This window comes from Adiantum capillus-veneris, chromosome 7, assembly GCF_014529385.1.
Source record: "Adiantum capillus-veneris isolate H3 chromosome 7, ASM1452938v2, whole genome shotgun sequence".
In the NCBI taxonomy this organism is placed as follows: domain Eukaryota; kingdom Viridiplantae; phylum Streptophyta; class Polypodiopsida; order Polypodiales; family Pteridaceae; genus Adiantum; species Adiantum capillus-veneris.
Window position 1 is genome coordinate 4,851,216 of NC_140937.1, and position 23,790 is coordinate 4,875,005.

At 40.6% G+C, this 23,790-nt stretch overlaps 1 pseudogene; it reads right to left on the reverse strand.

Annotated features, from left to right (window-relative positions):
* Nucleotides 1-13,720: 13,720 nt before the first annotated feature.
* Nucleotides 13,721-23,255, reverse strand: LOC147453376 (uncharacterized; annotated as a pseudogene).
* Between the last annotated feature and the right edge of the window lie 535 nt (nucleotides 23,256-23,790).

Consider the following 23,790-nt stretch of genomic DNA (forward strand, 5'->3'; position numbering starts at 1 on the left):
TACGAGTTGTTAGATTAGTGCTTAGAGAATGGTTAGAGTTAGTCTTGCCATGGCTAATCTCTACTTGCATTAAAGAGTTGATCTCTTGAATCCTCTATTCTTATTCATCCGATGCTCATGCTTCCTTGCCCTAGCCGGGTTGCCGATCCATGGATTGATAATTATGTGTGGGTTGCGATTAGGTCATGCTACAACGCCACCCAACATTTGGCGCCGCTGCCAGGGATTGATAACCTAAGCTAGCGAGTTTAGGTTGTGTAGAATAGAGTAATTCCACTACTAATTTCTTGATTTTTTTGAGTGTGTGTAACTCAATTTTGGTGTGATTTGATGATGATTGTGCAAGAAATTGATGCTAATGTTGAGTTATGAATATCCCAAACCCCCAATTCCACCCCCAATTTCACTAATTGCATGCTAACCCTTGCTAATTTGTTTCATTTCCATGCTAATTGTACTAATTTCATGCTAATTTCTACTAATTTTGACTAACCTTGCTAACCTAACCACTAACATTTGAAGTGTAAAGTATGTTAAATCCCCTTTTAAGAGATGAAATCATCACTCTAATCAAGTTAATTGTGCTAATTTATGCGTAATTTGATGATTTGAGTGTGTGATTTGTTGACCTACGATGGTCAATTTTGGAGCCGATTTGATGGTGCACACACTTGTGTGTGCAATGATGCGTCTTTGCATGGAGCAAAGGAATAGCTTGGAGTGTAATGATGATGTAAGTACACTCACTTGCTCATGTCAATTCTTATTTGATTGATGAGGTTCAATGTTGCTAATTATTTGTTAAAATAGGTGTATAACACAAATTGACCTACACTTTGCACTTAATTTGATACATTTGGAATGAAATTGATAGTCAAATTGTGACTAATTAACTTTGTGTGTATCCAAATAATGCTTAATTCTTATCAAGAATTCATGTGTGTGCATGCACCAAAGAGGGAAAAAAACTGTCAAAAATTTCAAGTGTGTGTGCACCTAATCTTTAGTGTGTGCATGCATATAAAGTGCTGTAATTGATGATACATGAGTATACAATCATGTAAATGATGTGTATGCTAGGATAATCATACCATTGGATAAGCCTAATTCTCAAAAATTTGAGTGTGTGTGCCTATCCAAGACCACTTGATTTTCTGTGGGGGCTGATGGTCAATTACGGCACCTAAATGATTTTTGATTGTAAAATATGCATGAAAAGTGTGTGCAATCATTAGGTATAAGCCTTAATGCTTTGCCAATTGAACCAAATTTGATCTTTTGTGTTTAATTTTTGAGTGTGTGCATTGCTTGATTGAGTAAAAATAGTGCTAATTTTTTAGAAATTAAGCATGCATGCATTCATTTATGCTTGATCGAGTTTGCAATTTGAGCATTGCAATGTGGAATTGATGTAATTTTTGCATAAAACTTTGGCCTAGATTTGGGTGTGTGTGCCTACTCAATGGCATGTGCAATCTGATGCTTGAATGAATAATTGGTATTTTTTACAAATTATGATGATTAATTTGGCCAAATAATTGATGTGTGTGTCACAATTGACTTTGGCAATTGGAATAGATCAGTCAACTGGTGCTCAATTGTGTAGATTTTTAGTGTATCTCCATGCTAATGATGAATCAATTTGATGAACATGGAAAAAATGCACTAATGTTTGTGCCTATGCAATGGTGCTTGATATCTAATTTGGAATGAAAGATTGGTGTTGATCACTAGTCATAATGATTGAATACCTAAAAAAGTGATGTGTTTGATTGACTTGGGATGATTCAATTGGTACCCAATTGAAGATGATTTTATGTATTACCATTGTCATGTATGCTAGATTGATATGGTAAAAATTTCATTAACTTGTGCATTTACAAGTTCATAATCACAAGCATGTAGCAATGCAAGCTTAAATGACAAACCTAATTAGGTTTGGATGATTATGCCTATTGAATATGAGCAATTAAATCTTGCAATGATTGGAAGATTGAATTTGTATTGCCCAAGAAAAATTTCATTACTTATCTTGTGTGCATGATTAATTGATACACTTACATTGATTTTGGTGCATTACAATTGTGCCAATTCAAAGAGCGTATGCCCAAGTGATACAAATAATTACCAAAATTGGATAGGGGAAGGAGATAACTAAAAGAATTTTGAATAGATCTTTGGACATCGTTGTTCTTGTGTGCATTATCAAGTGGCACTAAGGAGATTTTGACATCTCAATTGAAATTTTGAGATAGAATGTAGCATCCATGAGGATTTCTATATTGACATGTGAGCATAGGATGCATGTGAATCTGTATGTAAAACCATTAGAATTAGATGCGTTTGTTATCGATTAAATTTAGCATTCCGCCTTTGGTTTGAACATTCTCTCTTTTCATTTTGTTCTCGATGCAAACCTACACACACATGCACATACACACGCCAAATTACTTTGCCTTTCTTCTAGCCAATAACTCTCTCACCTTCCATCGTTGGCGTGTCTGGGAATGGATTTTTGGGTCTAGAAAGGATCCCGTTGTGAATACAATTTCAATTTGAGTGGATCTCTTATTTCATCTATAGCACTAAGAGTATCTATACGAGAACAATTTTGAGGTAAGACCGAGCTCATGATTACTAAATCACCTCCTTTTTCTACCTCGGCTCGCATCAGCCTCCAATTGGCTTGGCTTGGCTCACACTGTACACACACTCACAACACTTTGTCACTTACCCAAAAGGCGGAAAGCACGTACAATACACAGCTCAGCTTTCTGCTGCTTGGTCAAACTGCAAGCATGACCCAATCAATGCACACACACATCCCGATCCCGCAGCTCCCGTTGACTCCCGCACACCTGCAGTCCCCTACTTGCCCTCTATTCACTGCCTGGCTTGGATTCCACACACTCACACACCAACTAACGCACCTGCTGAAAGGAGGCATCCTTCTGCTGCACTGTCTTCAACAGACCTTTCAAGGACCCTCGAGCTGTGTGGGGGCCATTGCTAGCGGCGCCTCTGCCTTCGTACAACTCGACGCACAGTAACAAGTGTGCTTGCAGTATCCATACCCTCGACAAAGCCCCCACCACAATCTGGGCAGATCGGGTCCTGTTGCCCTCTGCAGGTTGTACCACAAAGGCAGCATTACATTGATGGCACCAATAACCAGGCTCACCTGTTGAAGACTCTTGTGCCTGGTTGGATGATGCAGAAGCCTGAGCGTGCTCCATAGCCAAAACAAAGAAACCTTGGCGTTTATGCTCGAGAGAACGAACAAAACCCTATCTTTTTATGCAGGGAATTCGAAAGATCCAACAGATGTCCTAATATGTCATCGACAGTGCCTGAAATCGGTGAAGAACCCTGAAAAAAAGAATTTGTTAGCAAAAACAGGAAAATAAAAATGCAGACGGGGATGGCGAACGGGTAAGAGAAGTGCTAATCCTAAAACGCAGACGAGGATGTTACAGAGGGCTCACAAGCGAGATAAACCTCTCTGAGGGCCGGGTAGAGAGGCAGAAACACCAACCACGTGCTGAGTTTGCTACCGCCGATCATGCAAACAAAAATCATGCTCGAGATTCTCTCTCTATCTCCCTCTCTCTCTCTCTCTTCCCCTTCCCCCTCACGCGAGGCTCATTGTCACACAGCCTGCAGGGTGAATCCCGCCACCATCAGAAAACAACAAAGCATTAAAAAATGAAATAAAACAAAAGGGTTTTTGTTTTTTATGGAATTGAAGGGGGTTCTCACCCTCCTTCTTCTACAATTTGTGTCCTTGTCAATAGTTTTGGAAGAGATTGAGTTTCAAACTTATGTTCATTCTTGCATTTTGTGGTGCTTATTATCATTTAAATAACAGTTTGTGCACTACTAAAATGATTGAGTTTTGAAGAGAGAACATTGGGGATTTCATTGGCCGTCGAAAAACGTAGGTGGTGAGTTGCCTATCAAGGAGATAATAATCCCTTTCATCATAACATTGTTATGTATGCTATTTAAGAGCAAGAGTGGGGATTCCTATTGTGTGCTATGATTGTGTAATCATTTCCATGCATACATGAACTTGTATTGCACCAAATTATTGGCTTGTGCATGGTTTAATGCTTGGTTTGATTGAAGTTTTTGCACTAAAGGTAAAGCTCTTTGAAAAGCATGTGAGCTTCATGTGAGAGTTACAGTAAATGGATGAGTTGATCCTTGGTGGGGACTTTGTGCTTACATTTAGCATTGCTTTTGCATTTTAGTGCTTGATTTTAATGTAAAATCATTGCATAGCACTAAATAGACTTCTTGAATGGCCATGAGGTAGCATTGAACATGATTTTTAGTGCTTGTATTGTGTTGACCATATGAATGTATAGCACTAATGTTTTGAATTGTTTTGAAGGGGTGTGGCAGGAGTGTGATTTCATTGATCCAAGGAGGGGTCATCATTGCAATGTATTGCAAAATTTGGCTAATTAGAGCCATTCCAATTGATTGGATTAAAAGTTGTATATATGCTAGCTCATAACCTTGTCAAAAGTTAAAATTTTCATTTTGAGCTAGTGTTTAGTCAACTTTTTTGAGCTTTCAAGTACAAATTTGGCTATTGAGAGCCATTCATTTTCATTTCAACAAGTTGAAGCCATCTCTAGCTCATAGATTGCTCTTAAATTGAAAATTTCACATGAGCTAGTTGTTAGCCAAATTTTTGGAAAGCTTTAAATTGTAAAGTTTGGCTTTCAAGAGCCACATAATTTCATCAAAATTGCATTATTTTAAGCTCTTGGCTTGTTTTTAATTCCATATTTCATTGAGCTAGAAATTAATCAACTCTGAATCATGCATGAGAGATGGTAAAAATTACAAAATTTGCTTATGTAGAAGCATTTTATCTCTCTCATTGATGATATGTATGCATAAATTTGCTATAAAAAAGGATCATGTGCATAACCGAAGGCATCTTTTTCCCTTGGGTTTCTCCCTTTGGCAAAATCGGGTATGCAATCCTAGCTTTAGTTTTCATTAATGTTTTTGTGTGTTTTTGGCTTTCAATAAAAGGCCTTTGAAGCTTGTGTTTACACTTAGCTTCAAATCAAAGTCTTCTTTTGCAAGTAAAAAGATCAAGATACTTCTCTAGACAAAGGGCATGCTTGCTCAAGGATGCACAAGAGCATGAATAGGTGTAATCCTTCCATGATTTTGCTCTTTTTATCTCTTCATTCTCTTGCTTGGCTTAAGTGAAACTTTACTTCTAAGCTATGGTTTTTTCATGTTCAAAAGCTAGGCATCCTAAAGTTTCAACACTTTGCTTTGTGAATATTAACTCATCAAAAACTTAGGTTTTATGTGTGCTAATCATAGGTAATTAGCCTTGACCTTAGGTTAATGTAGGTTCATTTCTCATTAGTCCTAGACTCTTACTGATAGTCTTAATACTCCATTCATCTAACTCATCACTTTTGATGCAATCAAATAATTTTGCATTACCATTAGAAGCACCACTAAATGCACTGCAAATTCAAAATCAGCATAAAGATGCACAGGCACCTGAAAAGCTTAAAATTGATTCTTTAAACAACAAATTCCTGCATGAATTTCGTCAAGATGTTTAGATATCACTGAATGTTGAAAAGACTGTTAAGTTTGCAAATGATTTTGCATCCACTGCCACAAGTTTGCAATCATTCACGAGTCTAACAAACACATTAAACAGAATGCTTTAGCATTATATGATATATATAATTCATATGCACACAATGTAGATAAAAAAGGAAAACTGTATAAAAAGGATCAACCAGTGTTTGAACGGCCCACACACCAGCTTATAGAAGTACGTCCAGTGATAGATCAGAAAGGATGGTTCATTTCAGAAGAAATAATCTATTATAGCCAATCCTCTCTAAGACTGAAGGATATTACCCGAGTGAACCCAAAAGTCTGTTCAGAGCCACACTCTCTTCCATCGGAAATCAAGCTTCGACATTGTAACCAAATGAGCATATACTTTGATCAAAACAGTTGTAGATATAGACAAGAGTCTAGCATCTATGATTCCTTGGGTCTTAAAACCATAGAAGCGCATATCATAAAAGACCCATGGGATAGACAATATCAAGACAAAGATAATGTTATATATAGCTTGACTTGGGGAATATGTCATGTTTCACGGAGATATATAGGACACTATGCAGAAAGTTCACAGATGTCAAACATCCAAAGTGAGCCGTCACAGTCCCAAAAGTTGAGATTAAACCAGAGCCAACCAGAGCCAAACAATTTTGAACTCTTATAATGAAGCACGTTATAGTGATCACCCCAAGAACTTGGGGAGCTGTAAATCCATCAAAATCAGCTCATGTACCAGGAACCGCAATACCAGTTAGAAGCTCTAGAGCCATTAGGAGAAATATGGACTTTGCATGGACCTTGTAAGGAATCCTAATTTTTAGGGATCAAAGCTAATGTTGTGTATGGTTAAGGGGACAAGGGCATTCAAGAAGGTAGTTTTGAGTAGGCGTTCCTAGCCTTTTTTTAAGACAAATGTAAGATGTGGACCTAAGAGGTTATTTTCTCTATCTAGCTTTTTCAAAGTGAAGGAAGTATAGGGGTGTGGTCACATCAGCAAAAACGTGGGTCACTAAGAGCCAAAATTTTATTTTTTTTCAAAAAGCTTATTTTTACTTTTTTTTGACTTAAAACTCCCTTTCAACATATATACATATTCAAAAATCATTTTCTAACCCTTTTTTTTACCTACAAGCTTTGAAAGTCCATTTTTTCAAAATCCTTTCCCCCAAAAAGTAAAAAACACTTTGTTCTCTCTTCCTCCTCCGTGCTCTCTCCCTCTCCTCTCCCTCCCTACCCCTACCTTCCTCCTCCTCCCCAATCTCTCCCTCCCTCTTCTCCCCCCTTCTCTCCTCCCATCTTCCTCCCTCCCCCTCCCCCTCCCCCTCCCCCTCCTACTCTATCTTTTCCTTTCCTTCCTCATGCGGCAACAACTACCATGGTGCTTACGGACATCACAAATTTTTTGCTTCCACCACCACGTACTCCGCACACCAAAAGCATTCATATTTGCTTGTCCATGGTGTTTGCACCGAAGGCCGCATGTGAGGGTGATCAAAGGTCATCACAAGAACGTCGCCCGCCGGTGAGACGAATGTTGACATTTGGGTGGACCGCCATTTGTACCCTTACGATCCTATAAGCCGCTTCCATCCATCCTTTAATAGCCTTTTGACATTTCTTCAATATCTTGGGAGGGGAGAAGCAGGCTTGTTAGGCTATTGCAAGCATTTGTGTATGGGTGCAGGTGCTTCTTTGCATATGTAGATGCACAAATGTCAAGCTCTACAGCTCAAGCTGACGACATTACAAGATAGTATCGCCTCTTCGGAGAGGGAGGTACAGGAAGAGGATTCCCACATTATAAAGCTTGCCAACACCATCACATATTTGAAAGAAACACCCCTTGGTGCAAGGAAACGCAAACGTAGGTATCCATTGAAACCCTTGCAGATTCAGGTGGAGCATGCAAACGACGAGTGACAGCCACAAGGTGATTTGGTCTTTACTTGAATGATACATTCTTACTTCACGCTATTTTCTAACATTTATCTTATTGGTTTCTAGAAACTTCATCCAGGAGGCATGCGATGGAACAAGGCAAGATGATCAAGTCAGCCTTCTCACTAGTTGTCTCAATATCCATGATGTGATTTCTATCTTACAATCACCAGTCGGTAATCACATTAAGGATGCGGTCACCAAGGACCTTCTTATGTGCAAATTGAGAAATGTGGTTAGTGAAGATGACGGCTTGTGACGAGACAGGGATCATCACCAAAGCCTATCAGGCTGTTTCTTGACTCCTAAAGGATGCCCTCAAAGAGCATGGCATTGTGGAAAACCTATTTCCCATTCTGCATAAGGTCAACCTTGCAAATAAGGCCACAAACAAAAGATGTGTTCTCTCGCATTGGGGCATACCTACACATTGAGGACACAATGCCAATTTGCTTTATGTTTTGTGCACAACAAAGACAAGGGGAAAAGGTAAGAAACACTCCATAAGACCTACAGAGAAGGTTTCCCTTACACAATGTGGAATAATATTTTTGTGGACCTTAGAAGGCTTCAACAAGCCATGCTTAGATTTTATAAGTTACCTGAACAAGGTGACACACTAAACTTCTTTCTTTTGGTTGTGTTCTTATCATAGACTTTGAAGTATAAGGTCTTGCCACTATTTATTTTCAGTGCTTGGCACAAAGGTCGCTTTTGTGCTAAAAATTGATGAGTGTCAAATAGTGAAAGGCCGAAGGTTACAGAGACTAAGTGTCACTCTAATGAATGAGGCCCTTTTGCAAACCAAGCAAAGGGACTCAGTCGAGCCATCTCCCAACCCGGCTTTTAGTGTGCAATCAGAGAAAGATATTTGGTGGTTGGGTGCTATTGAGGTGCCCAAAGAGACCAATGGAGTACTTTCATGGATTTTTGAGAGAACTCCATGGATCATAGAAGTAATACACTCCCAAATTGTAGGTGAGAAGTTGGAGGTTGAGGGTTTTGGTAGCTATGATGTGGAGTGGCACTTAGGTGGGGACTTGAAGACCATAAAGTGTTTTCTTGGCTGCAAATAAGGGGCTTCTTCTCTCATGCCTTTTCCATTTTGCACTCGAGGGTACAAACCTAGCAGACAAAAATCACACAAGAGCTTTGAAAGGGTTGGTTCAATGCTTCCATGGCAAGGGGATGGAGAACAAGGGCTAGACTGTCGTGATGTCGGAGATGAAGGTAGAGAATGGAAAGCATCTATTTTAAGATGTCCCATGCTCAATGCCCCAAACCGTGCACAAAAGGAACAGGCTTGGAATCCAATCTTTTCATTTCCTCTATCGAATGTACATTTTTGTACATTACACGCATTCATGCGTACTTTTGATAGGCTATTGAATCTCCACATTGACTATGCTTTCACGATGAAGCCATTGGAAAAATCTCAGTAAGTGATCAAAAGGGTCGAGGCACTCTTGAATTCCATTGGTTGTCACGGTGGAAATGTGTCTATCATTGCTGCAAAGAACACAGGGGATGTCCATGAAATTGCACAACAAGTGTTAATGAGCCTGGACAAAAAGCTAAAAGATTTTTGAAGAAAGTAACCCAAGGAAAGCCAGATCAATATGATGCTCAAAAGAGCTCCAACCAGCAGGCAGGTAACCTTTGGGAACTTTGGAAGGAGTTATGCAAAGCTACTACTGACAATGATTCAATTGGCGAGCTTGCAAACAATAGCAAGCAAGTTTGGACACATTTTGATAAAGTGGTCAAGCTTATGGGCCTTAATAGCACAACATAAGAACAATGCCAAACATTTCAGGAAGCCTTGGCAGATTTTACCAAGGTCTTCACCCTTTCTTTGGGTGAAAATAACATCACACATTACATGGTAAGCCATGTACGTGGTGAACTTATTACAAGGGATTGTTTTCATTAAATAATGTGTATTGTTTCATGTGAAAAACATATCTTGTTTGTGCATGGTGCATTTTTTATGCACAAATATGGATTTCTTGATATTTTTAGCACTCAAGGCATGGAGACGTCCCATTATCGAGCAAGGGGGGTGTATTTGGTGGTGGAATGGAGCAATCCAATTATTTGGAGGAGATGTTCAACTGGTTTTTTTGCACAACATTTGCTTGTAAGATCACAATGAAGCGTGCGTGACAATCCAAGATTGCTAGGGAAGTGTGGAAATGGAGTCGTAAAGAGCATAGCAACAAGTGGAAAATGTTGCAAGGCCCCACCAAGCATGCTACATGGCACCAATGCAGAGTGGGACAAGGGTCTAAGTGGATTCTACGCAAGTGACTACACGTGAATGAAGGGTCAAAATCTAGACATGTTTATTTTAAAAAGTTTGGTGCATCCATTTAAAAAATAATAGTTTTTTTTCAAAATTAGTGTGAACAGGGCCCTTTTAAAATCGTCCCTTATAAATATTGCATGCTCTCATAAATCACTCATTTTTAAAGCAGAGTTGAGCTCTTACCATACCCAATGGCGTGCACCAAAAAAACCGCAAAAGAGAATTCGCTTGCCAACAGAAACACCCTCCAAGGATGTGAGAAGCCGGCATGGCTCAAAGGCACAAGAAAACGGCCAGGAACACCTTGCCATTCCAGGCACTCTTCTAGTAGTGGGCATGGTAGTTGGGCCTAGGAGACATAAAGGGTAGAAGAGACTTCACTTGTTCAACAACAAACACCTCGACATAGAGTGAAGCAACGCGCCCAGCGTTGGTCAGAAGAGCAGGCCCAACAAACACCAGAGTATCATAGGGAGGATCTGTCTCCATGCCACACTTCGCAAGCAGGAACATCCAGAGCTTTGGTGGTCCATATAGATAGTGAAGGTAGAGCCACCATGGCAGCGAGCTAGTATACTGCACACACACCGGGTGCCCGTTGGGGGGAAGACATTGCCTCATGGCCAGGGAGCTCTCCCCACAACACAAGATCGAGACCCAAGGGAAGAGGATGACTCTGAAGAGGCTGCAGCTCCAGCCCCAAAGCATGTAAACATGCACAAGTCTAAGTTTTTCAAGAAGCCCTAACGCCACCAACCAACAAATGTACAAGTGCCCCCAAGACAACCTCAGCAGCGTCGAAAAATAGCAAGGGCATTTGCAGAAATTCGAGACTACGAGAAGACTACGGAACTTTTAATTCGACACGCCCCCTTTGCTCACACGGTGAAGGAGGTGCTTCAAGGCTATGGAAATCGGTATAGGATGCAAGCAGTAGCGTTGGAGGCTATCCAAAAAGCTGGAGAGGCCCACATCATATCGATTTTAGAAGATACCAACCTATGTGCCATACATGCAAAGAGAGTGACAATACAGCCAAAGGATATGCAGCTTGCACGCCGATTGCGACATGACTTGGAGCATTAGCCAAAGTTACATGTCCTCTTTTGTATTGAGAATCCTTTTCTTTGTAATCACTAGTTTTGCAATGACAAAATATTATGAGTTGTCTACTGTCTTTGTCTACTGTCATTTGGCTTTTTGGACTATCCATCTCTTTTAAGTTAAGTGTTTCTGGCCATCATGAAGAGGTAAACTTAATTCAAATATCAACAGATTTGGTCACCTAAGGGGTAAATAATGCTAGAAAGTGCAAAAAAAAGGGTGGCCACAAGGGCACGCAAATGAGCCATCCAACTGTTTTGGATGGCTCATCTACGCGCCCTTGTGACTACCCTTTTTTTTGCATTTTCTAGCATTGTTGCCCCTATGGTGACCAAATCTGTTGAGATATAGTGAAACCAATTGTTTTTGTAGCTTGACACAATGTGATTTGGTCTTTTGGTGCAGGGAACTAGAAAGTTGAGTTGAAGGAAGGCATAATGTGCTTAGAAAGTTTAATCTCATGTTCATATCACCTTTTCCACGTTCTTGGGGGGCAAACAATTCTAGAAAGTGCAAAAAAAAAGGGTGGCCACAAGGGCGTGCAAGTGAGCCATCCAAAACTATTGGATGGCTCACCTACGCACCCTTGTGGCCACCCTTTTTTTGCACTTTCTAGCATTGTTTGCCCCTTAGGGTACCCAAAAAAGGTTAAAAGATTAAGTGAAAGAAAATCGTAATGCAACATGACAGTACAAATTACACTTCTTTTCACTCAGATGTTTTTTGTATTGTCCCCAAAATTAATGTAAGTTGATAGCAGATATCAGGTGCATCCCATTTCTATTGTGTTGTTACTATAAGTAAATAAGACACAACTTATTAGAAACACATCACCAATTTTAGCAACTTACAAGAAAAGAATGTACAAGATAGAGAAACTATTCAAAGTATATTTTATTCATTCTAAAAGTTGATTTTACATCATACACCTGAGGAGCTCATAATTTTCTTGACCATTTCTTGGCACCTCTCTTGCGCGTAAGGCAACTCCCTAGTATGAGGGACTCCGCTATCGCCTTAGGGTGGGTTTTGCCAACAAAAGCATGTATCCCTATTTGGGCAAGCACTTTACCCCGGAAGCCAGTGCCAAATGATGTGCATACAAGGGATCTACGCACTAGGAACACAAGTTGGGCAGTCTGAGCAATGGTGCACAAACACAAAACCTTGCTCAGAGCTTTAAACGACCACGTCATAAAATGGCCTTGGGGAGTGAATTCATTATGTACAATGGAAACATTCCCATGGGGGAGTTGTCCTAGGTAATGCACAAGGGAAGAATGAGGTCCAAAGCCCATCCTCCTCCCACCCATCCTTGATGCAAACTCATCAACCTCCAGGACGTCCTATCATAAACTAGTCAAGGTTAAGAAAAAAGACAATGAAGGCTAAAAAAAAATAACATAAAATTTAGGATATAGTTTACCTCCTTCTCCTTGTCGTCCTCCTCCCTGTTGACCTTTCCAACCCAAGTCAATGCTCCCTTGCACCACACCTACGAGCTTTGGATCATCAGAGGGGAGGGTTACACAGTGGAGTAGGCATCCTAGCAGCCACAATCTTGGCTTGCGTGGCTTGGAGTTCTTCTTCATCCACATGCAACTGCTCTACTGCCAAGACCTCCACACAAACAAGTGCAATAGTGTTGGTAACAGAGTCCCCAAGTGGCAAGAGCTTGCTGTTAAGGGCATCTGGTGCACTGTCTAAGGGAAATTTGGCGCTGTTACATAGCACGCTCAAGCATTCATCCATGTGCATACCAAATGCTTTCTCTAAGTCATGCATAAGCACATACTCCTCCCTATCCACTACCACTGAGGAGAAGCGTCTGGGATAGCCTCATCCGTCAATGGTAGTTGCACTAGAGTGTCACTAGGGCTAGCCACAACAATGGATTTTTCAAGCACCTCCTCGATCCTCGTGGGGTACTTGAGCTGAAGTATTTGCCCTTCCGCTGCAAGGTTAATGGGGACAACCTCTTGCTCCTTGATGTCCTTGATAAAGGACCCAGCCTAAAGGTGTGGTAGGCGGAGGTCCTCCAAATCAGGTTCCTCGTTTACAAAGAAGATGAATGTTGCCAGTCGAGAAAGGTACTCCACCCCCAACTTGTGCTTCTTGAGCACTGACACCCCTGGGGCTTGCTCGTCCAAGAAATGGCTTGCGTTGGTGGCAATTTCTTGGAACCATCTCAGTCACTTGGACAATGGGCGATCACCTTTGTGTATGTAGCACAAAAGATCGCAAGGCACCTAGATCCCTACATGTGGGGTGATAAATACGGAATATTTTGTATGTGCTCCTCCATGAACGCTGAAATATTGTCGAATGCATCCATGTGAAGGAAATTGTGGTGTCAAGGTCGAGGAGATGAGTAAAGAAGGTGTGGAGGTCCAGCTTCTCTTTGTAATTGGTGTCTTCGAGGAAGAGGATGAAGCGTGACAAAGGGGTGGATGTGGGAGCAGATGTAGAGGCTGTGGAGGCGTCCATGTCTAGCTTAGGATGCAGAGAGATAGTGGAGGAGCTCAAGTGTTGCGAAAGTAAAAAGTGTGAATGAGTTATGCAGCCCCCCTTTTATAATGGTCCTTTTTTAAAAAAGGCACTTTCCCCAACTTAAAAAAAAAGCACTTTTACCAAAAAATGAACTTTCATATCAATGTGTAAAATGATATTAAAAGTCATAATTTGCCGAAGCAAATCATGTTGATCACATGGGGGATTGGTACCAAAACTGCAAGAGTTACGAAGCTATTAGAGCGATAGCATAGTTCCATCCATGCCCCAGTCCTCCTCGACCTTCAATTTGTCTTCCATTCTCTTCCCAATTTGCAGACATTCATTACAATAAGTAGCCAATGATTGCCAAAGTATGATGTATTGAAAATATGGTGGAAGGATTCTCACCTTGTGACCTTGCAAATGAAATTGTGCTTGTTGAAGGGCCTTAAAACCCATAATAGCCAAATGTTCTCGCACATTACTGAGAATCCAATGTTTGTTTACTTGGACAGCCTCCAAATCATCATTCAGCATCCTCACTGCAATGTCAAAGCTTGTCATAGCGCCATCTACACTCTGTAAGGGAGTCCACACTCCAAGCTTGCACATCCAACGATCATAGTGAAATCGTATGTACAAGGAGGTGCGGGATTTTAAATAGTGCATCCTGATACCTGAAGCTCCAACCTTACAACGGTACCTATCCCCATTGTGCATCCCCTCCACAGAACCCCATTCCTCTTCTAAAAGCCTTTATAATTATTCATAATTCACATCTTTACATACAAGCATTGTGGTAGTCTCCACAAATCCAAACTCCTTAAAAATGTGCACAAAACAATGAATAGGCAAACACCAACTCAAGCCCACATACCTAGAAGCTTTAGAGTATCTCAAAGAGTTTTGGACATTTAATATCATCTTTTGCTTGAAAGATGCTACAGACCACAAATAAAGCTGTGCCAATCCATACTCAATAAGGAAGATACTTTGATGGATTCAAGCTTTCCAAACTCTTGTGTAGAAGTAGGCACAATATAAGAGTGACAATAGAATAAAATCCTTTTTTGAACCACTTTGGTTGGGCAAAGACGTGTGAAAATTGTTGCTCCAATATCTGCATGTATAACATTGAATGTGCTGGAGAGACTATGTAGTGGCTGCTCCTCCACCAATGTGGATGGAAATATGACTATAAATGCATGGCAAATCTTAAGTATAAATCCACAAAAACATTACACTGTGATTTCACACCTAGCTTTGTATTCTCAAAACATGTTGTTTGAGGAAAAATCGAACGGGCGCCCACCTGGTCGAGCATGTAGCCAGACACCACATTTGTACTCTATTAATTGTCTGAGCTAGTGTAGTGATACTCTATGTAAATCCTAATTCTAGAGTAACACGTCAATTCCTTGAGTTGTAATGATGTCATGATAATTGTCAAGGTCTGTGTGAGCCGGCCATTGGCCATTTAGAATGCCCTGGGTATAAAGGTCAATAATCTTAATGTAAAAGGAGGCTTATCTTTAGAAGAAGAAGGGAGTTCTAAAAACGTACGCTCGAGCTACGAGATACTCTAACTTGTAATCATCGCAGTTAATGAATGGGTAATCCATTTTTGATTCAGAAACTTGAATTGTGTTCCTCTCTCTTTGCTCTTTCTTTCAAGTGTAAGCATTGTCAGTTTTGTTGAGGTTCGTGACTATACATTAGTGAGCCTAATCTTCAGATTTGAGTGCTTAAATCACTATGTTTAGTCATTTTGACCATAGGAGAGTGCTCCTAGACCATAGGGCGACCTTTCTGGACTGATTTGTTGCAATTTTCAGGACCTTTTTCATGATGAATCATGATTTTGGTACCTTGTTGGATTGCAACCAGACACAGTAGGATAGTGTCCCTAGGTGTCCTAGACCTCCTCCTAGAGTTTCGTTGCATTTTGAGTCCGTTAGAGTGGCAAAATGGCGTGATGACCTAGAGCTGTGAGAAAGGCAATAGGCAAATTTCCCTGATCATTGAGTGTTGGTTTGCTTGTTGAGCTAGTGTGTTTTCTTGTTAAGGTTTACTTCTTGAGATTGACGATCTCAAAGAGTCTTCGTGCCCCATCCAAGTCATTTCCCTGAGTATTGACATTATGTTAGTACCAAAAAGCTATGTTGCAGACGTCCATCGCGGCGACCCGCTAACATTGGTGCCGCTGCCGGGGATATGATCCTTAGATGGTGAGTGACCTAGTGCGTATTTAGAGCATTCTTTTGCAAAGATTTGTCCTTCCATTCCATTTACACGTTAGTAGTGAAGCACCTAGACACGTGGTTTAGTGCTTGATAGAGTCTAGAAGTAGAGGACTTGCTAGATCTATTCTCGATAGGTAAAGAGAGTTGTGAGTGAGATAGCCAAAAGCATTTCATTCTCTGATTTTCTCTATGCTTTCAGAGTGCTGTTCCATTTTCCGTTTTGACTTTATTTTGTACCGTTTTGTTTGTTTTTGTTTCATGTTTCATTTCAGTACTTAGGAGTAGGGTAAGTAGAAACTAAAATTATCAAATTTGGGCTAACAAATTGAGGGAAAAAAGGGTGAAAACCATATTTTGGTCGAAATCACCATAACTTTGAAATTTTGAAAACTTGATGGTAGAGACCTCAAAAGTGACCCAAATTCAAAAATTTGTGGATCAAAGGCATCAACATACTCTCTAGAAGCAATCTAAGAAGTTTGACCAGATTCTGTGGAGGAACATGGATCGCGATCCATGTACCTCAAAAACCATTTTTGGTGAAAGTGACCAGTTACAGCGTACATCATTGGGAAACTGCTCTGATCAAGTTTTCTTGAAAGAAACTGTCAAAAATCACATCAGAATTGATTGTTAGGGGAAAAATAGCCAAAACAGGGATTCAGACAGAAAATTGGGCAAATCTTGAGATTTTGGGATCCAAATTCAAAAAGGGGTGAGATTTGGCTTCTATAGGGGATAGAGAACCTGCACAACAAAATTCATGAAAAAATGATGCTAAACATGGATCGCGATCCATGTACCTTTTGACATTTGGGATTGATATTTGACAAGTACATCCCTGAGAACTAGTGGAAAAACTTTGCCAAAAGGGACCATGTCAAAAAAAGAAAAAAGTTGGTCAAAATATACACAAACTAGTCAGAAACCGCAGTACACACATAAAAACTTGCTTTTGAATGACAAAAACTGGCCCAAATCCAAAACTTTTGATACCATAGCATCTAGTAAACATGCTGATTTTGATGGTACCAAGAAAAACCAATTGTGGTTGGGCAAAACTAATCCAAGTTCAAACAGATTTGTGGAGCAAGCTATAAACATCACAAGCTATCAGCACACCAAAGATTCAGATCCAAAAGTGGTGGAACATGGATCGCGATCCTAGTACCCCTGATAAATTTTTGGACAGAAACGTTTCCGACCTATAGTAGAGACTATTGTGAACAAATCTCCCCAAAGAAATTTTGTCAAGAAAGTTCAAAAAGTGGGTGAAAAGGGCCAAAAAGCGTTCAGAGAGGAAGACCCGAAACAGACCTAGGGATTGACTTTTGCTTGACCTAAAGTGATCCAAATCACATAAAAACCATATAGCAGGGATTAAGAGACCAAGGACAAGCTCTGTGCCAAGTTTCATTACCATCTGACACATAGGTACATGGATCGCGATCCATGTTCCTTTGTCACATACTATTACCAAACTTGCACCATAGCTAGAGCACATCACAGGGAGTCTAGTGGTTTCCTCAATACTGAATTTGGATACCAAAAACCAAACCAAAAGCCTTGAACTCGCAAGTAATCTGACAAAGTGCCAAAACTGACCTAACTTTCAATCCAGAGGTCCATTTAAAAAATAATGATACCATAGGACCTACACCACATGCTGATTGTGATGGTACTAGAAGAAGTCAATTTGGGCTCCAAACATGGATCACGATCCATGTAACTTAGTGACAGCTTAACCTGAAAATGTCCAGATCAGTAGTGCCTACACAAGAAAACATATCTCCAAGTCCAATTTTGGAAAAAAATGAGAAAATTTGGGTCAAAAGGGAGCAAAATAGGTGACAAATAGAAACCCGTTGTGCAGATCTAGTGTTGGCATTTTGACCTATCAAACCAAGTCCAAATCCAAAAAGATTTGAGATTTAGCTTGTGAAAATAGAGTGCAACAAGCTGCCAAGAGATGAAGTCCAGATGTGGTCAAACATGGATCACGATCCATGTACCTCAACCTCAAAATTTGATGAAAATTGGTATATAGCCTGCACATGACCTTATCTACAAAGTCAAAATTTGGAGAAGAAAATTTGACAGGGAACATGGATCACGATTCATCTACCTCAGCATAGTGGGGGTATCTGAGTTGGTGATCTTGTAGACATAGTTGAGTACATTCCAAATCTCAAGTTTGAGCTAAAAATACCTTCGAAGGCTGCGATACAAGCCAAAGTTCCTGTGTGCTGGTCCTGAGACTGTTTTGAGTGCTGTTTCAAGTGCAATTCACTAAAATTGCTCTAACTTTTGATAGACAACTCCAAATTGATCAAGTATAGGCAGGAAGAAAGCTTTGGGCAATAGGACACATAATTTTAGAGCTGAATTTTACCAGGTTTCCTGATTCCAAAATTTTAAGGTACCCAGAACCAGTTTCCAGAGACCAAAAAAGCGCAAATTCTTGACTTTTGAGAGACCTCACCAGGGCAAAAAGGGATAAGTTGCACTAAGACAAGTTGGGCTTGTCAAGGAATGTCTTGAGAATTTTTAGTGAGCCTTGACCATGACAAATCACTTGCCCCACCAGCGTTCTCTACTCCACTCAGAGGCATGAAAAATGCAACAATGTCTTCAACAATAGGATTGGGAGAATACCTAGAGGAGATGCATCCTCTGATCAACAAACCAAAACATGAGATTCATCAAAGCCAATGAAACCTTGAGAGTGCTTGCAGATTACGCTCATGAGGGCTTGTATAGGTTCACAAATGGAGATCCGTACATCTTTTACAGGTGTGTAGAATCCTACACTGGAGAGTTGACATTCCATAAGAACCTCTATGCATTTACGTATACAGATGCCAACGGAGTGCAAGTTTTGATGGTGGATACGTATGGACGTGAGTATATACTTGTTGACCCAATTGACTTAGAATGATATACAAACAAGGGTACTCCGATCTCTACGTACTTTCAACCAAAAATGATGCCAGAGTACACATCAAGAGGATTCCACCAGGATTCTTCCAAAACGAGAGAAGAGCATGAGAGACGTCTTTTCAAGAGACCACGAATTGGTTAGATTAGTGACTAAACCACAACATTTAAGACCATATCAAGTGGCTCAATTTGTCAAGACAAAGTACGATGGGTCAAAGGATCCATATGCTCATGTCTCAATCTTCAAAGAAGTGTTGAAAGCTGAACAGATTGCAGATTTCCATACTCAGTATGAGGGATTTGGATTGACATTGGAAGGAGCAGCCTTGACTTGGTTCCAACCATTAAATAGAGATGATTTTCCAAACATAGTGTAACTCTTACAAGAGTTTGTAGAGGAGTTCTCAAAAAGGGGAATCAAACACAACACAATGTCCCAAATTTACGCTTTCAAGCAAAAAGAAAACGAGAGAGTGAAGGAAGCTTTGATTCGCTTCAAACAATACATTGAGAGATGTCCTATGAGAGAGCTACCACAAGATGAGAGAGAATCAATTCTCTTCATAGAGGGCTTAAGGAATGAAACTCTCAAAAAGGACCTACATTTGAAAGGATGCACGACATTTGATCAAGTCACTAGAGAAGCTCTATATCTAGTTGACAATTGTAAGGCCTACAGAGAGGTGACTTAAGATACAGACAACACGACTAGTAGTGCCTCATCTCTGAAGAGCAAATCAACAACAAAGAGAGATGTTCAAACTCCTTGGGAACCAATCATTGAAAAAGTGGTTGAGGGGGTGATTGGAAGAATAAACCAAGGCTACATATAGAACCCGATTGTACGACAGCCTCAATTGAGGATATGTAATACTTGTGGAGGGAATCATCCCACTTCATGGTGTAGCACTCAGCCAAAGCCACAACGTGAGATAGGGCAACAACCACCTCTTCAGAATAATGGTAGAGTAGTCAACTACACTCAGCCAATGTATGTGCCACAACCCATGAAAAACCAGTACTCCATGGATGCAAATAGGCTGTCGGGGATAAATGTGCGAAAGGTGAGCCAGGAAGGCACCGGGCCTCTTGCTGTGAGAGGTGTGGGGAAAAGAGATGTAGTAGGCACAATTAACAAGATAGAGCTTAAAACAAACGGTTCTCTTAATTCCAGTTAATCAACAGTAGTCATCATTAATCAATCGTTAATGGAGGCTTAATGCTCCTTACAAGATGAAACCTGGCTTAATCCAGGTGCTAATCAAGAATTTAACAAAGACATGATTTGTCTTGCCTTCTGCTTTTTCCTTCTAAGGCAAAGGAGTTTCTTCTTCCAATGGCCGTTTGATTTGGCTTCCACTTCCCGATTCGAATGGCTAATGATGGCTTAGAAGCTCGGCTTGGCTTAAGGATAATAAGATTAGCTCCTGGTTATGAGAGCTTAGGCTCGGTTTATGAAATTGGCTTATGAGGTTCGGAATCAAAGCTTGGGCTGAAGCAAGGTGAGAGTTCAAGCTTGGCTTATGATTGAGGATTAGAGCTCAAGAAGATTATAATTATTTCGTTTGGGCTTGGCTCGAGAGATTAGAAATCAAGCTTGGCTTATGATTGAGGATTAGAGCTCATGAAGATTATGATTACTTCGCTTGGGCTTGGCTCGAGAGATTAGAAATCAACCTTGGCTTATAGTAGGTTTTTCTTCGCTTATGAAGGTTAATAGAGGTTAAGGATGGCTTATGGGCTTAATCTTGAGGGATTCCAGAGGTTTAGGACTGCTTAAGGCTTAGGAGATTTGGCTTATCGGGTTAAGGAGGATTATGAGAGCTTAAGAGCTTCCTTCAAGAAGATGAGGAGGAGAGCTCATGAAGGAGAAGAACTTCCAAAAAAAATGAAAATCTGTTGGCTTTTACTCATCCTCCCCTCTTTTTATACTTTGCACGTCTTCTACTTGCTAAAAATGGCTAGGCACCCATTAGCAACGTCACTAATGGGTCCTCCCCCTTGGTGACGTGGCAAGGCCGAATTTGACCAACATGAAATCTCGCGGGAGTGGATCAAAAAACAATCGCAAGGTCCTTCTGAGTCTTTCTCATTTCTACGGAAACCTCATCTGAGGTCCGTGCTGGCGAGCGCAAGCTCTTCTTCTCCCCTCGCTGCCTGCGGCCTCTGTTGCTCGCCATCCCTTCCGTTTTTCCGTTTCCTCTTCACACCCTTTATAATTAAGGTGCCCATTGATCAAATGGGCAGCCCTTTTTAATGGCCCTTGGGCGGCTTTGCTTAGTGGCATGGCCTTTGTAAGGGCCTCACCACATTTAGTATACATGTCGGCTAAAGCATTGCCAAGCACATTCATTGGGCGGCCTTGCTTTGGGTTGGCACCACATTAAGCATACATATCTGCAAGGCATTGCTTCAAAGTAAATTATCAAAACAAACTTGCCAAGAACAACATTTTCCCCCGGCCAAAGCTTCCTTCATTAGCGGCATTCGGACACACTTACCGGCCATGCAGTGTTGGTACACATGTTAGCTAAGGCAATGCCAAGGTTTTCCTTCATTGATAGCCATAAGTAATGTAAGGCAAAACATTTATCACAAATTCCGGGCAAGCATTGTCGAACACAACATCTTTCTCCAATTTCCATCGATTAGCAATATCGTCATGAATAGAATCTTCACATCAGGCACCACACTCCATTAAACCAGATGAATGTGACTGATCAGGGTGACCAGGGCGGTTCGAACCCGGCCCCCGGTGATACTTTAATGGCCAATAACTTGGCAATCGTAAACCCGATCTCCAATCTGAGAAGACCGACATGCTTCACAAAGTGAGAACTTCAGCCCGATGCATTCTTTTCATTTTTGTCCCCTTAGTTGTAGTTGCCCAATCCGGTACGGATCTGCAAGTGACTCAACTTAAAATTGTCATAACGTCTTCTCCGCAGCTCCGATTGACGAGCCGTAAAGACAAGAATGTAAATCTTTTTGAGTACTTCAACTTGGATTAATAAAACCCTAGCTATGACCACATTAAGCACACTCACTGTTTGGCATTACCAAGACATCTTTTGGCCCTTAGAGCCACATCTCGCACACTTTCAGGTTATAAATTGGCTTGTTAGCAAGCCCTTATAACTGCTGATTAACCATGCAGGATTCAAATACTCTTGATCAACATTCCTTTGCTCATTTTCTTGTCATGGGAGTGGAGCGGCACGAAATTCACCCCCTCTGAACCTGCACAGCATCCGGTTTGTGCCAACCGGTCTTCAAGCTGCATCTTCTATAAATACCTTAAGCTACTTATCATCAAGCTCATGTAGTTGATAAAGCTATGTAAAACAAAAAGAAGGTGTAAATCATAACATCAGTAGTCTAGCTCAATTATCTGGTAGCTGTCCCATCACAAATCTTTGAACAGTAGTGGTCGTATCTACAAAGCATGCAATTGAGCAAATCTGTTTAGTGAACCCCGCTAGACTCAAGTGCTCCAGTTACTTATGCACACGGATTGACCATCAGCTCGGTTTAGGGAACCCTGTCAAGCTCAAGTATGCCTTACTCTGTCTGCACACAGAATGGTCGTCAAGTCCTTTACTTCAAGTTCTGGTAGCAGAACCATCTCAAAAGATGTGAAGATACTATAACAATTGTCCAAGATGTCAACTGGAAGCTAGCCATGTAAGCTTATTGATCATATAACCAAAAACACTTCTGCCTTAACATACATCCAAAAACAAATCTACTGGTAAGTAACCTGCTACAGGAAAATAAATGAAATCTCTGGATCTGCAAGTTGCTCTTCAATAGCTCCCAGGATCAAATGGGATAATAAGGAATTGCCCCAATAGTGGAGTAGCATAGTATCCACATAAGCAGACACATCCTGTATCAATCAACTTCAAGCCTTTCTGCTCCAAATATGCTATTCATGGATCTAGCAAAAACAAATCACAATGTAGACCCAAAATAACCCATCCATAATGAACCTGCTTTTGAAGGTCTTTTGAATCACCTATATCAAGTACCATTAAGATCACATAGCATTGATGGCCTCCGCAATATACTAGAGCTTCACCTGAAGCATAGTGCAGCAACCACATCTCATAAACTTTTGGTAACTTAAGGTCGTTACCAGCAAGAATTATAGAATTCTGACTCTCTTTTATTGGTATCCAGGACATCACTGACATAAGAATTAGGAATAATATCCAAACCCAGCCACATTTGGCACATTGTCCAAGAAAATGAAAAATATTGAGCACTTTATGATGTATCAGGGATGATTTAGCATCATCACCCCCTCTAGCTTCATAGCCATCACAAAAAACCTTAGGACTTCCCGGACTTGTATCATTAGAGAGATTTTTACCTGGCTTTTGAGGTTGATAATGAATAATAGCTTTATCCTGAAGATCTTCATCCATAACATCCTTGGAAAAATCAACCTTGGAAGTCTCATCATTCATCAAAGCTATAGGAGTTGGCTCCTCTTGTTGCCCGTATATAAGCATAGATGTACAATCCATGTCAATATCCTGTTCCCAATCAACATGATATAAGCAATCTTCAATATCATCCTCTGCTTCCTCATCTGCATCCATGCTACTTAGCAAGCCGTTATTACTTTGAAAAGGTTCATCAGGTGCCCCCTCTGAAGGGGTACATGCATCACAAAGATGAGCTATACTGCTATAACCTTCTCCTTCAGATTGGGCCAAAAACCCATCAATTATGGAATCTGCTTCTGTGATAATAGAATCGGCAAACATATTGCCAGAAGCAACCATAGGTTCATTGGCATTATCAGGTACATCCTGTGTTAGGTTCACAGCCTCGGCCACTTCATCAACTATTGTATATATAATAGATTTGTTTATGCAATCATCTGTAATAGATATGATGCCCTGCTCAGCTGTAGTGCAGATAGAACCATTAGAAGCCTGTAGTGGCTCATCTTCTTGATAGACTTGTTGAGAGCATCCCATGCCAAGGTCAATAGCTTGAAATTTTTTTGTTGTACAGTCTAGCTCTTCACTAGAACCGTTATTCAAAGTAACTTCCATGCGAGCAATCTTCGAAAAAAATTCATACATTTGTGTTTCAGCAGTAAATTCATTATGTACCTTTGCTTGGTTG